Below are 13,548 nucleotides of genomic sequence, written 5' to 3' on the forward strand. Positions count from 1 at the left end.
GGTCCATCTGTGATCACTGGGAATTCCTGGAAGCTATTGCATTGCCGTGCACAGAGACTCTTTTTGTGCAAGGTAACCTCTTCCCCAGCTGCTTATATAAGAGGACATCAAAAACGGAGGTGTGAAAAACCAGAAAAAGAAGTGTTGCATCATGCACCGCTCCGAAAGGAGAGAGAAAGAGACAAAGAAAGGGAAAAGGGGGCTCTATGCCCTTAAAAGCCAGTCTTTCCCATCAGTTTTGGAAACAAAACTGGCAATGGTTAGGAAAGAACAATCCCATCTAAAAGCTTCACCAGTGGGGTTTGGCTCCTCAGTAGTGAGGGAAAAAATGCACTCTTGCAGCTATGTTCCTCTCTGCTTTCCAGAGCACTGCACCCTCAGTCTGCGAGTGCATGAGACAACTTTCCCAAAAAGGCACTTTGGGGATGTAGCCTACATCTCTGGAAGGAACTGAATGGGGAATGTGTCTCTGCTAATGAAAGCTGCAGCCAGAAATAAGAGTTCTGGAGGTTAAAAACTAGGTTAAAAGCAGCCAGCAACGGAAAGCAGCTGAAGATGGAGTGGGTTAAAGAGCTCTCAAGTGTTAGACGGTGGATGGTTTTGCTTCACTCCCAACTCCTGGGTAGTGCGGTCCTGGCAGACTGACAGGGCTTCTGGGGTGAGTTGTCACAAGATGCTTCAGCTTGTTGGGTTTTTTCCCTTAGGTTTTTATTTTTAGTTGAATTTTCCCACTTAACACACGCTACAGTGACCCCTACTGCTGTCAAGGACCCATCTCAGTACAATTATTAAACTGTGGGAAAGTATTGCCTTTAGTCTTATAAACAGATAGTATCATTTATAACCCTTATAACCCTTAACTATGTAGAAAGTCTGCCGCTCAACCTTACACCACCAAAGGGGAAAACTTCTGTAAGCCCTCATGATGCCTAAGCTGTGGTCATAGTGTTTGTGTAAAGAATAAGAATCAGCCAAAACCTTCACAATAAACCTTTTCTTTTCAAGTAGGACTGGGGAGGACGTGCTGACCAGTTGGACCTCCCACACTGTAAAACCCCTGTACTGCATCACACACGGGAACAGCATCCTTATTGCTCCTGCCTGGTCCCAGCCACCAGGGCCCTCTCCCATTTTTCAACAGCAATTGTAGGGTCGGGAGATCCTGACAGCAGTACTAGTATGAAAGGGCATTCAAGGCTACTGCCCTTGCAAAAGTGAATGGCAGCTGTTCTACCCTCTGTAACTTCTTGTGATGTGTTAGGGGAAAAGCTTTATATACTGGTCTGTGTGCAGCATTTTGTGTCTGTGTTAACTACCCTGACCCTGGGCTGAACTATCACCTGCTTATTTAATCTCACTCTTTTCAGCTTGGTTTTTCTGGTGGGTGAGTGAGTTCTTAACAGGGACATGGAATTACAAAGGGATCATGAAGGAATACGAAACATGCAATGTGGAATAAAAGGAAGTCGGAATATCAAATATAAATAGTAGGGTCTGGGTGAAGTGCAGTGCAAACACAGCTGCTGTGCGTCAGGCTGGCCAAGCCACCATGTGCCCATCTCCATCAATCCTAGTCAGTGTAAACATCCCTGAGAGAAATGATAACTGTCCTCGGCAGGTGTCCTGCATTGAACATCCCTTGGTGAGAATGGCACTAAGGAAGAAATCATGGGGTACCAGAGACAGGACCCAACAGTTTCTGCAAGGCGAGAACCTAACTGGGAAAGCAAGCTGGGAAAGAGCAGAAGGAAGAAACTTTAAAATGAGATTATCCAGGCACTGCTGCCTGCATTCCTGACAGACCAGTGCAGGCTTTTCCCTATGACTTGTTCCCCAGGAATTGCTTTGTTCTAGTTTTAGCTGCTCAGAGACTATTGCACAGGCTGGAGCAGACGTCAGCTCAGAGATTGTTCCTGATTATTAATTTAGTCTATCTTAATGAAGGCCCATTACCAGGCGCTTCCCCCGATGGTGTGCAAGTAAAGCTGGTGTCTGTTCTGCCTCTCATCAAAGGCAGCCGGGTGTTTTACCTGGAGACTGGGGGCTGTCACGCTTTCTGTGCTTGCTGAGAAAAGTCCCAGCTTCTTTTGGTCTGGATAAATGGGCAAAGAGGCACTCCTGTGCCCTCCTGCCCAGGTTCTGAGCCCAGAGATGCTCTGTCAATGGCATGGGCGTGGCTGAGCACTGGGAGGCATCCCCAGGTCTCCCCGGGAGTGGTACCTGTGCCTCTGCATGGACAGCCTGACTCACAGCCACGCTGCATCTGGCAAATGTCTATGGACCCTGGCAGGAAACACCCTTCTCCCCTGCTGCCCAGGTTAGTGATGGCTTGGGTCTGGGGAAAGCCAGCTCGATGGAGGCCCAAGAGTCCCACTTAGGAGCTCTTTCAAAAGTTATCTTGGACAATCTGTCCCCTGGGAGCACCATCCTGAGAACGATGTTTCTGCTTTCGCCTGATTTCCTCCATGTAGTTTGCTGTTGGCATTAACCATCTGTGCTGGTTTTGGCTGGGATAGATTTACTTTTCTTTATAGTAGCTAGTATGGGGCTCTGTTCTGGATTTGTGCTGGAAACAGTGTTGATAACACAGGGATGTTTTCATTACTGCTGAGCAGTGCTGACACAGGGTCAAGGCCTGTTCTGCGTCTCACCCCACCCCACCAGCGAGCAGGCTGGGGGTGCACAAGAAGTTGGGAGGGGACACAGCCGGGACAGCCGACCCCAACTGACCAAAGGGATATCCCACACCATATGACATCATGCTCAGCATATAAAGCTGGGGGAAGAAGAAGGAAGGGGGGGACGTTTGGAGTGATGGCGTTTGTCTTCCCAAGTCACCGTTACGCATGATGGAGCCCTGCTTTCCTGGAGATGGCTGCACACCTGCCTGCCCATGGGAAGTAGGGAATGAATTCCTTGTTTTGCTTTGCTTGTGTTGCGCGGCTTTTGCTTTACCTATTAAACTGTTTTTATCTCAACCCACGAGTTTTCTCACTTTTACCCTTCCGATTCTCTCCCCCATCCCACCAGGGGGGAGTGAGCAAGCGGCTGTGTGGGGCTTAGTTGCCGGCTGTGGTTAAACCACAACACCATCTTGGACATTTGTGGTCTTGCCTGACAACTCTCGCTGTAACCAGGAGGGTGACTGAGGGAGCAGGCTGAGGAGTAAGGCTTTTCTCTGCCATGCCTTGCTCTCGCTTGCCATTGCTGCAGTTCAGGGAGTGTAGCAAATAAAAATGGGGAGACAGGCTCTTGGTATCAGACTCTTCTCCTTCCTGCAACACTGCACAATCCAGCTTTGCAGAGCTGGTCGAGAGTGCTTTTGTACACTGCTGAGTGATGCTGGATTCCTTATGGTTTTATTATGGCTTGACACTGAACACAAGGGAATAAAAAATAGATGATGTTACCATGACACTTGCTGTAACTCAGCAGGGGAGAAGGAAAGACATTCCCTTGGGAACGTGCCTTTCCATTCCTCACACCCTCAAATGTCATGGGCTGCCTTGTAGTGTGCTTGGCACTGCCCTCAGCAGCTTGTGGCTCTGCCATCATGAAAAGCAAAGAACTAAACTTGTGTTTTACAACAAGCTGCTCAAGTGAGACTTAATCAAGAATGAGGTGGGACCATGACAGAGAGAAGCAGCAGGAGCTGCGGCTCGAGCAGGAGGTCCCCTGCTATGGGTCTGTTTTTCCTCACAAACCAGCCATTGCTTCCCTCTCCCTAGCACAGCAGCCCCAATCCAGACCAGTGAAGACCTTCTGGAGATAGGCAGATAGGAGAACGTTGAGCTGGCATTCCCTAGATCTGAGTCATTGTGCTAAATCTGTGCACGGCAGCTGGGTGAGAAGGGGAGTGGGGGCTGGAGATCCCTTATGGGAGACAGGATAACAGTGAAAGAACCAAAGTGATGGAGAAGGGGCCAGTCAAGCCTGAGTGTTGGGTTTTGAATGTGGGGCTGGCCTTCCAAATAACTAGGTAGAGCAAAGGGAGGCCTCATGGCTCCTTCCACTGCTCCTAGGGAAGTATGTAATATCTAGGGAGTGTTTATGTGAACCCCAGTACTGCATAGTTTCAGGTTGCCTCTGTATTGGGGGTTAAGCAAACGCCAGCTGGAAGGAAATAATTTTGGCGGTAGTCTGGGGATGGATACGTGACATGTGAGAGCTTGCTCGGAACGTTTTTGCTTTAACTGGCCATTTTCCCCCATTGTAACTACTTTTTGCTGCTGAATTGTAGGAGGCAGCTCTTTGGGAATGGGGAGTGATGGCTGTGGTTCCACTTGCTTGTGAGCCCAGTATACCTGGTAGGACCACTTGTGCAGGGACAGAAATGGTGCGTGGGGCCAGGCAGCACTGAGGATTTGGGACAACTGAAGTCTGCTCTCGTGTTTTTTGATTCTGCAGGGGCTTTCTCATCTGAGGATTGAAAAGCACTGGGCAGATTTCCTAAAATTCAGTGCTGCCATTGTGTGGCACTTGTTTGGACAACGTCTGTGGCTGTCCTAATGTAAACAGGCAGGACTGGCTGGAGGTCAAACATGTCGTGCAGCAGAGTTGATGCAGTGGCTCTGCCAATAGCCTCAGCAGATAACATGCTGCGGTGACTTTTCTCGAGTAGCCGGAGAAGGTGCGTTGGCCACATGCCATTCACAAACTAAGGTGAGAATTAGAAAAGGTGTGTTTTAGTGACTCATAAATAGCTTAGCACATGCTGACAGGGTAGCAGCTCAGCTTTATCATTACAGCTTTGAATCCCTAAAGTGCCTGTAAAAAAAAAAAAAAAAAAAAAAAAAAAAAATCTGTGCCTGAAACGTATGGGCTAAATTCAGACCTCATGGAGCAGTTATCAGTTGCTAGCAGGTCTGAATCTGGCCCCAGCTCTCTAACATTATTGGTAAATCCTCTGCAGTCACCTCTCTCTCCTCCAACCCTTCGTTGGTCTGTTCTGCTGCTGCAGTTACAGCTTTAGCTTGTGCTGAGCTGCATTATGTGCTGTGCCAGGTCCATCACATGTGCCTTGTGTATGGTCCAGGTTTTGAACTTTGCTTGCGGGAAGTGGACAGCCACTGCAGTGATTGACCTTCAAGGCCTTTGGTAATGCCTTGTGCATGTTTCCCTGCTGATAAAGTAATGTCTTGCTGATTTATCTGCTCGTACACAGAATTATTTGCCTCCCGTATTTTATTTCCCTCTTCAAATTCCACCCATTGGTCATTCATCTTTTGTGATTTCCTCTTTCTTGCTGTGCTCCACAGCAATCTTCATAGAATGGTGCTTCATCTTTCACTTGAACACTTTTCATTCCTCCCCAGTTTTGCCAGATTATGCATGTTTTGAGATGGGACTCGCTGGAATTTTTCTTCTAGCATAAGTGAAATATCTTCAGCTGCTGAGGAAAGAAGGATTTTTATCTTCTCATAGGGGAGCAGAACTTCCCAGGGGCTGATAATCAGTCTAAGCCACGGTCTGGGCTGGCACCGCTCTGTTTTCAGCAGAAGCAGAGTAAGGCCATTACTGAGTAACGTCATCATAAGTCAGCAATGATTCCTGTCTCTGGGAGCCAGCTATGTTACCTGTCACAGTGTGATTATTGCAAACTGGTGTTGCTAACTCTTAGAAGATTTGGGGCCTTTCTTAAATCCCCAAGCCATCATGTAAGAATCACAGCTTGGCATATTTAGATATTTTCTGGCTCTAATTGCTGTAGAGAAAAGCTAACAACAGAAACCTTAAAAGACCCTAAACCTTGAGTCAAATGCAAGAAAGAACCCCAAATATGTTACTTAGATTTGTTTTTACTCTCGCAGCAGAGGATGGAGGAGGTGGGTCTGCCTTGTAGCTGGCAATGCCTGAGCCTGGTAATATCAACTGCCTTCACCGTTTGTCCTGAAACTATGAACAGCGAAAAATCTCCTCTGTCCTGTGAAGCCAGTTTGATACACCATGTCTGGGGAACCGTGTCACCGTGCACGGGGCCAGGGCTGCAGCAGCAGTGTGGAAGTTGTGGCCTAATGGGGTGGGAGTTAAGTTCTTCCCTGTTCACACCAGTGGCAGCCAAACACTCCTGGGTACTCCTCAGTTGTCAAATTTTGTTTGAGAAACTTATGGAAATGTTTCATTTTGATAAGGACAAAACCCTTCCTTGCAACTTTATTTTCATAATATTGTCAAAGTATTTCAGCAAAGTTGAAATACTTTAGAAAATGTCATTTTAAGGAAAAATAATGAGCGTGTTGATTTTTTTACTTCTTTGGAGCATCTGCTCAAAAGCAAGTGTTCCCTGAGAAAGAAAATCTGAATATCTTTTTCTTTCTTAGCTCTCTTGCATTCTGGTGATGACTACACTGCATGAGAGACTCTCAGAAAAGGAATTTTCCCAGACAAAAAGTCTTCTTACCTAAGTTAACCTGGAAAAAATGTACCCAGTAGGAAGTCCTGTCCTAAGAGGCCAGGATTTCAAAGTTGACTCTTATAAAGGTCTTGTAAATCCAGTCTTCAATTCTCTTGAAACATGAACTTTCCGTTATGTATATAGCCACACTATAACTACTCTGTAATATTATTATTTAATGCCTAGCTTTTGTGATTTTTTTTGCCTTCAGAACCAACAAGGACAAACGTGTGTGGGTCTGGTAAAGACCCTGCTGCTGTAGCGATGCTATGCTGGAGGAGCTGGGAGTTACGGGCTCCAGGATAGTGGTCTTGCCAGTGCAATCTGCGTTTCAAACGTGTCTTCACGTGCTCTTCAGCCATAGTGGCCAGTTAATGAGTGAGGGTCTGAACCGTAGTGCCCCGGTAGTGGCTTTACTGTGATCGAAGAAGCTGTGAATTGGAGCAGAAAGTGTTTCTTGTACCATCATTCCCCAGGCAGGGAGTTAGGCAGGCAAGTACTTGCTTGTCTTGATGAGACTGTACCACACGTGTTGTGTTAACGTGCCAGAATAAATACGCTTCAGATCTGGACGACAGTAAAAGGCTCTGTCGGTGTCACTGGAAGTAGGCAGATGGGGAGTTTCATACTTCCACGGATGCTGCTCCCGACCTCAGATGCACTCCTGAACATTAGGAGTGAGTTTGCTGGAAGGGAAGGGGAGTTGGCTTCTTCCAGAGGTGGTCTATCATACTTGCCCTCAGAAAATCTCCTTTATTAAGCCTCCCAACTTTTCCCTGTTGGATGGATGGATTAATTGCACTATTAGATGAGGAAAGCCAGTTGTTATGTTTCGTGCAGTGAATCGGGGGGAAGCCAAGAGCACGTCCTGGTCAAATTTGGAAGATGTACCTGTTTCAGTGTTGGCTTTGCCTCGGTGGCTGCCGGCTGAAAGCAAAGGAGCCAAGGTGCTGTCTGATGGGCAGAGCCCAGCAGCCCCACTGGCCAGTGAGCTCGCTTGCCTGCCCACCTCAAAAGCCTGGCACAGCTGCGAGGTATTGTCCTCTAAACTTGGGTCATGCCTCAGGCAAAGCCGTCATTGCCTATCATGGATTAATAACCTCATTTACCAGGGCACTGTGGGTCAGACCTTCCCCCCCGCTGGCTGCATTACGGCCCTTTAATCTGCTTTCTTCTTTCATGACCTCTGAGCCTGGAGGGATCAGCAGACGGGGGAGATCTTCTGCCTTCCTGCACGGTTTTCCCTTGTGAGGGGCTGCCGAGACTGACTGGATGTGAATCGGCAAGCGGAGCTGGCAGAGGAATCGCACCCGCGAAGGAGGTGCCTCTGGAAGGTGCTTCTGCCACTCTCGGGTGCAAAGGACAGATGTGGCAACAGCTGGGAGTTTGCCCTGAAATTCAGCCACCTGCGAAAAATCACAGCCCCCCACCCCGCGAGGGTCTGGCAGTCAGGTTTGGCCACCTGGGGAAGCTGAGGAGATCATGCCTCTCAAAACTCTTGGCATCCCCTGAACATCTGAGTAAAGGTGATGCAGATGAAGTCATGCACTTGAATTTCTCAAATGCTTCACTCGATGGATGTTTCCTGGTCAGGTCTTCTAAGTGGGAAAATTGCCAGTGGAGAGGGACAGGACTGTGCAGTCCAGTGTGCTCCTAAATGATCTTGAAGAGTGAGGGGGTGGAGAGGAGACAGAGTTTGCTGAGCAGAACAAAGTAATTTGGAATAAGAAAAACAGAAGTGGACAGGAAAGAGTTGGAGAAGAATCTCCTGATACCGAGTGTCTGGTAAACTAACAGCAGTATAAACTGAGGAGTGCAGAGTAATGCACCCATGGATGAAAACAAAAAAAATACGTATTTATGGTCACTCATGGTAGGGGGTGCTACTGGGGCCATTTTCTCTCTGAATAAAGGCCTCAGAGACAGTGTGGATCTCTCTGAAAGTGCTAGCTCAGCAGAGGCAAGCAGAAATTATTGGGAAAGGTACAGAGAGCAAATAGGACCGATCATCCTGCCGTGCTAGAAATCCCTGGTGCAGCTGCACCTTGAGTACTGTGTGCAGCTCTAGTTATCCTGTCTCAAAAAAGATGCGATAGAACTAGAAAGACAGAGGAAACAGCGACAAGGTCAGCGGAGCATGCAGAGTAGCTGCTGCCCGGGGAGCGATGGAACAGATTAGGCATTTTCAGGTGTCTTCAGAAATGAAACAATTGAGGAGGGAAATACGACAGAGGTGTATAAAACCATGACTGTCATGGAGAACATAAAATTGCCATTTCACAGTATAACTGCTAAGGTGAGCATTAAATGGAACTACCGAGAAGCAGTTTTAAACTAATAAAAGCTTTTCCCAGCACATGATTAACCTGTAGAACTTCTTGCCAAAAGACAGTGAGGAGACCAACAGCATTACTGGCTTCAAAAAACAATTATAAAAAATTCTTGCGGAGAAATCCATCGAGGGTTCTTAAACACGTTGCGAGACATCCTGTGGATGAGGAAATTGCAAAGCTGCAGGGCAGTGGAAGCGGGTGGAAGGAGCAATGTATGGCTGCCCCTTTTTCCAGAGCATCTGTTCTGAGCTGCTGCTACTACTACCAAAATAGGTTTGGAGAAGTCCTGGAAGTTCCAGCTTCTGAGGAAGCATCACTGTGCTGAAAAATATCCAGAATAACCACTTCTCACTAATTCAGGTTGGAGGTATTTGATACACAAAGCCTTCTTTACATGTAATATTAGATTTCTTCTTAATGGCTGGAAATGCAACTAAGTACTCATTACTATGAGCTTTTTATGCGTCTGAGGATAAACCTATTAAATGACCGAGGCTGTGGGACATCTTTTCTTTTTCTCCTGAATCTGCTTTGGTGAGCTGAGAGGAGGCTGAGATTTTACCAAGTCAGTCTTTCCACCGGGAGCTGGAGTAAGTGGTTTCTGTTCCCTCTTGTTCATATGATAGCACTGCTTTTTGACCACAGAAGAGCAACCAAGGAATTGGTCTTTCTTGTCTGATGTACAAAATCAAGCTATGTCTTTTTTTTTTTTTTTTCCTTCTGTCTCATCTTCCACTTGCTGTCAGAAGGTGTGTGGTATACTTTTTCCATGGTAGAGTTTCCAGCAGAATAGCTGCAATCTTTGCCTTATAATGAGTGCAATTTTATACTGATCAGGAAGAGGCTAATCCTCTCATTAAATCACCAGAATGAGGACTGACAGATGATTCCCTACTTGGCCACAAATTTACTGTGTGACCTTCAGCAAACCCCTGAACTTTGAGCTGCAGCTCCCACTGGCTCCGTCGTGAGTGTTCTGTGCTTTGGTGGAGCTGGATGCAGTAGAAGCTATACATGGTTAGTATGTCTCTGAAGCAGACTCTGCCATCCCTCCTTGTAACAGTGCTCTGCTTCACAAAGAAAGGGCAAAGTGTAAGCAGAAATACTCAGAGGGCACAGTGATGGCAGTTTGCACTGAAAAAGCATGTATTTTTTGGCCCATTCCAGGGTAGATTTTGCTCAAATGGCTCCTGCAAGGAAAGGTGCTGAGAAGTGGTTATCTGCCATCACTGAGGAATATACCATCACTGATCACAAACAGATCCATGGAGTGAGTGTCAAGAAATGAGCACCAAGTGCTCCTGTAGGAGTTTTGTAAATTTACAAAGAGGGACGAGGTCCGAGATCTGCATCAGCACCAGCTTGAACGATGCTGTTGAGGCTAATGGGCCATTTCTCTCCATATCCGACTGCGTTTGGCCAGAAAATACCAGAGCAAAGACTTGCAAAAAAAACCCCAACCCACCTGCACGGGGTGTTCATCTGTGTACCAGTTTCCATGTTCAAAGAACTGCAGGTAGGCAATATGGGTGAAAACAGAAGCAGAATGGACCCAGCACCTTGAAGGATTATTGCGTGCTTTTGTATGAACACAAGGAAATTGCCTTTCCTGACTAGTCTCTTCTTTGAGCTTTTGCAGGTTTTCTTTCTTTTTTGGCTTTTGTAACTGATGAACTCATGCACATTATGCTATTTTAATACCTAGCAAAGAGCCTTGTCTGCTAAATCACCTTATTTTTCTCTGATCAGAGCACAGTGCATTCCTCTTTTTAGTAGAAGGTATTAATTTAAATTCCATAATCCCAAACATATTCTCGTTTCTGTTCCGTGCTTCAGAAGGCCAATGGCATTTTAATTTAATAAGGGAGAAACACACGTGACAGTGTGTTCCCTGTAACTGTCTTCTGACCTCAATGAGTCTTTCACAGTTTTCTTTGTGTTCCAGCAAATGCAATCTCTGCTTTTATTCAAGAACACTATCATTTCTAATACCCATGTTCTACTGATGGGCAAAAATTTAAATATCTGTAGCATTTTCACAGTAACTTTTGAGATGTTATTTGCATTATTATTTAGTAGTGCAAGCCCATCAGCGGAGCCATAGCAAGATTTATGTGCCACTTATCTCCCATTGAAATACTGTTTGGGTACATGCTATCCCTTTGCAGAGAAATAAATTTTATTTTGGTTTACCTTGTTTTTGGATTAAAATGAGTTAACTCATCTAGCAATATCTTGATTTATGTCAGCTCCGTTTATCTTTCCAAGTTCCATAAGCTTTGTTTACTGGGTTAAGATTTACCTAATTGGGTACATGATATTACTGAGTATTTTGTGGCATGTAAACACGTGAGTCATATGCATCACAGTTCCTAAAGAATCATCCTTTGCCATTTTTATGCTTCCATTTTGCTGTTTAAACTTACTTAAACCGACTCAGTTTGAAAAAAGAACATGTGCTTGTTGCAGTCCTCATGGCCCTTCTTTGGAAATGTCAAGTAACACTCATTCATTCTGTTCACTGGTTTGATTCTGCTGCTCTTTACTCTGAGGTAAATCAGGAACTGACCTTTGGAGCCTGCCCCACAAAGGCGGAAGTCCTGTCAGATCAGTACCTGTTAAGCCTGGATCATCAGCCTTGCTGGAAGGTGATGGAAACCCCCCAAAGAAACGGGAGTTACTTTATTAGTGGGTTTGTGAGTTATTCTGAGTAGATTTTCCGGGAACAACTGTGTTAGTTTAATGAACAGAGGTCTCAAACTTCAGCTACCTGTTGCATTCTCATTTTTTTTCTTCTTACAAATAACATCTGCATCGTGTCCGATACGCTTGTCCTCACATGTCCGAGTGATAACGCCTGCCTGTTCCCATGCTAGCTTAATGTGTATAACATCTAAGTGCACCTCTCTCCTGGTACCTGGTGCTGCACTTCAGTAGGGGCATCTTTAAATCAGAGCCCCCTCATTTACAGCTCCATGTTGGCTGCTAAGCAAGGAGGGCACCTTGACTTCAGATCTCACTGTACTGTCCTTGATCTGCCAGATCCAGAATTGTTCTCATCTCAAACATGCTGCTGATGTATTTGCAGAAAGAGGACTATTATTTTTTTGTGCTATTACAGAAGTACCCAAGAACCACCGGTTGTGTTTTAGGGCTTCACTGTGCAAAGTACTTCTGGCCTTGTTCCGGAGGGGCTACAGGCTTGCTCGCTGATCCAGTATAGCGGAGAACTGAAGGACAGCTATGGGTGAGGGGGAGAGGTAACAGCTGTAGTCTCAGTTTGGTATCTGCCCTGACATGGCACGGTAGTCTTCTGTGATTGCTGTAGAGCAGGTATTGCTAAGAAGTGTAGCTGGAACAATGATCCTGGGTAAGTGGGGACATGTGGAGGGGAGGGAGAAGGGCAGTTTCATTTAGCTTTTTGCTGTGATTTGGTGTGTGTGCAAGGTCCTGTGTAAAATAGCTTATGGATTAAGACATACAGAGTGATGATTTTCAGCACAAGTCACAGCAGACAACAAAAACTGAGTTTAGCATGGATCCCAGGGATTAGTTATTAATATCTTGCATCCTTTTAACAGTCCTGAACTGTACGCTACTGGCTTTGCTTCCAGCTAAGTGCTGTTTTCAATGTATGAAGTAGGGCTGACTGGAAAGTAAAGGCTTTCATTTCATGAAACATTTAGCATTTTAACTGTTTTTCTTCCCCCCTCCCTCCTATTCTAGAGGCAAACTGAAACTGTACTGCAGACATGAAAGACTCCAGGTGCTCTCACAAATACTGGTTTCGCCACAAATCCTCAATAGACTCTCACACTAGAACAGCATTTCTTTTGCTATGCCTGGTTTATGAGCCTTGGTACTCTGATCGCCATGTATTTTATAGCTTTTTTATAGTTCCATCCTAATGGGATTCCCAGTGAGCAAACCAGTGTTGCACCCCATATCATGCTGACTGTGCCTCATTCTTTTTGTTTGGACTTGAGAGACATCCTAGCAAGTGTTAACAACAAAGTCTGTATCCCCGCTCTCGCATCCCTGCGGAGCGTTGGCCAAAAGCCTGTTACATCCTAGGGCGCACTCTTTAGAAAAACTTCCATCTCATGCGCTGGTCAGAGAAGCCTGGCCACTTCTGCCAGGTGCCAGGAGAAACAAAAGCAGAGAAGGCTTTGAAAGGTGGTGCATGAGTAGGTAACCCTGCTTGAACACAAAGTAATCCAGGTAGAAATTCACCCTGGTGCAAGGTTCAGATTTGTCCCGGAGGCAGCTGCTTTTTAGTGGAGTATTGGAGTCTACTCAGGTGAAAGAGTTCATTTGAGAGGGTTTTGTATGCACTATTTCCTCTGAGGAGCTTTCTGTGCTCCTGTGCTTTCCAGCCTTGTGCTGGTGGATTTTGCACTGCGTAATGTCATGAATCGAAGACAGCTCTAAGGAGAGCATCTTTCCCCAACCTTCCTTGCCTATGAAATATGGGCCCTACCTTTCTCTGTGCAGCGCAAAAACTGAACCTGGACTGAAGTCCGCAACACGGTACCCGCGATAGTTTAAAAACGGGTAAAAAGGAATGAACCTTCAGTTTCAGTGGAGCGACCTTTGCAAGAAGCTGTTGCCTTAGGGTCTGTAAGCGTAAATACGGAGCCTTGCTCGTTTAAAGCGTGTGCCTGCAGGAACACCCCTGCTTCCAGGCACACGCTCCTACTGGTGATTTAAGACAAGAGGAGTGTCTTCTTCCCAGCCACGTTGCAGGTCCCGTGGTTTCTGCCAGGCAGGGAGCCCCGGAGAGGCCGTATTCGGTGCCCCCTGCACGTGGTGCCGTCTCTC

The sequence above is a fragment of the Pygoscelis adeliae genome, unplaced genomic scaffold (assembly GCF_000699105.1).
Source record: "Pygoscelis adeliae isolate BGI_AS28 unplaced genomic scaffold, ASM69910v1 Scaffold161, whole genome shotgun sequence".
NCBI classification, from domain to species: domain Eukaryota; kingdom Metazoa; phylum Chordata; class Aves; order Sphenisciformes; family Spheniscidae; genus Pygoscelis; species Pygoscelis adeliae.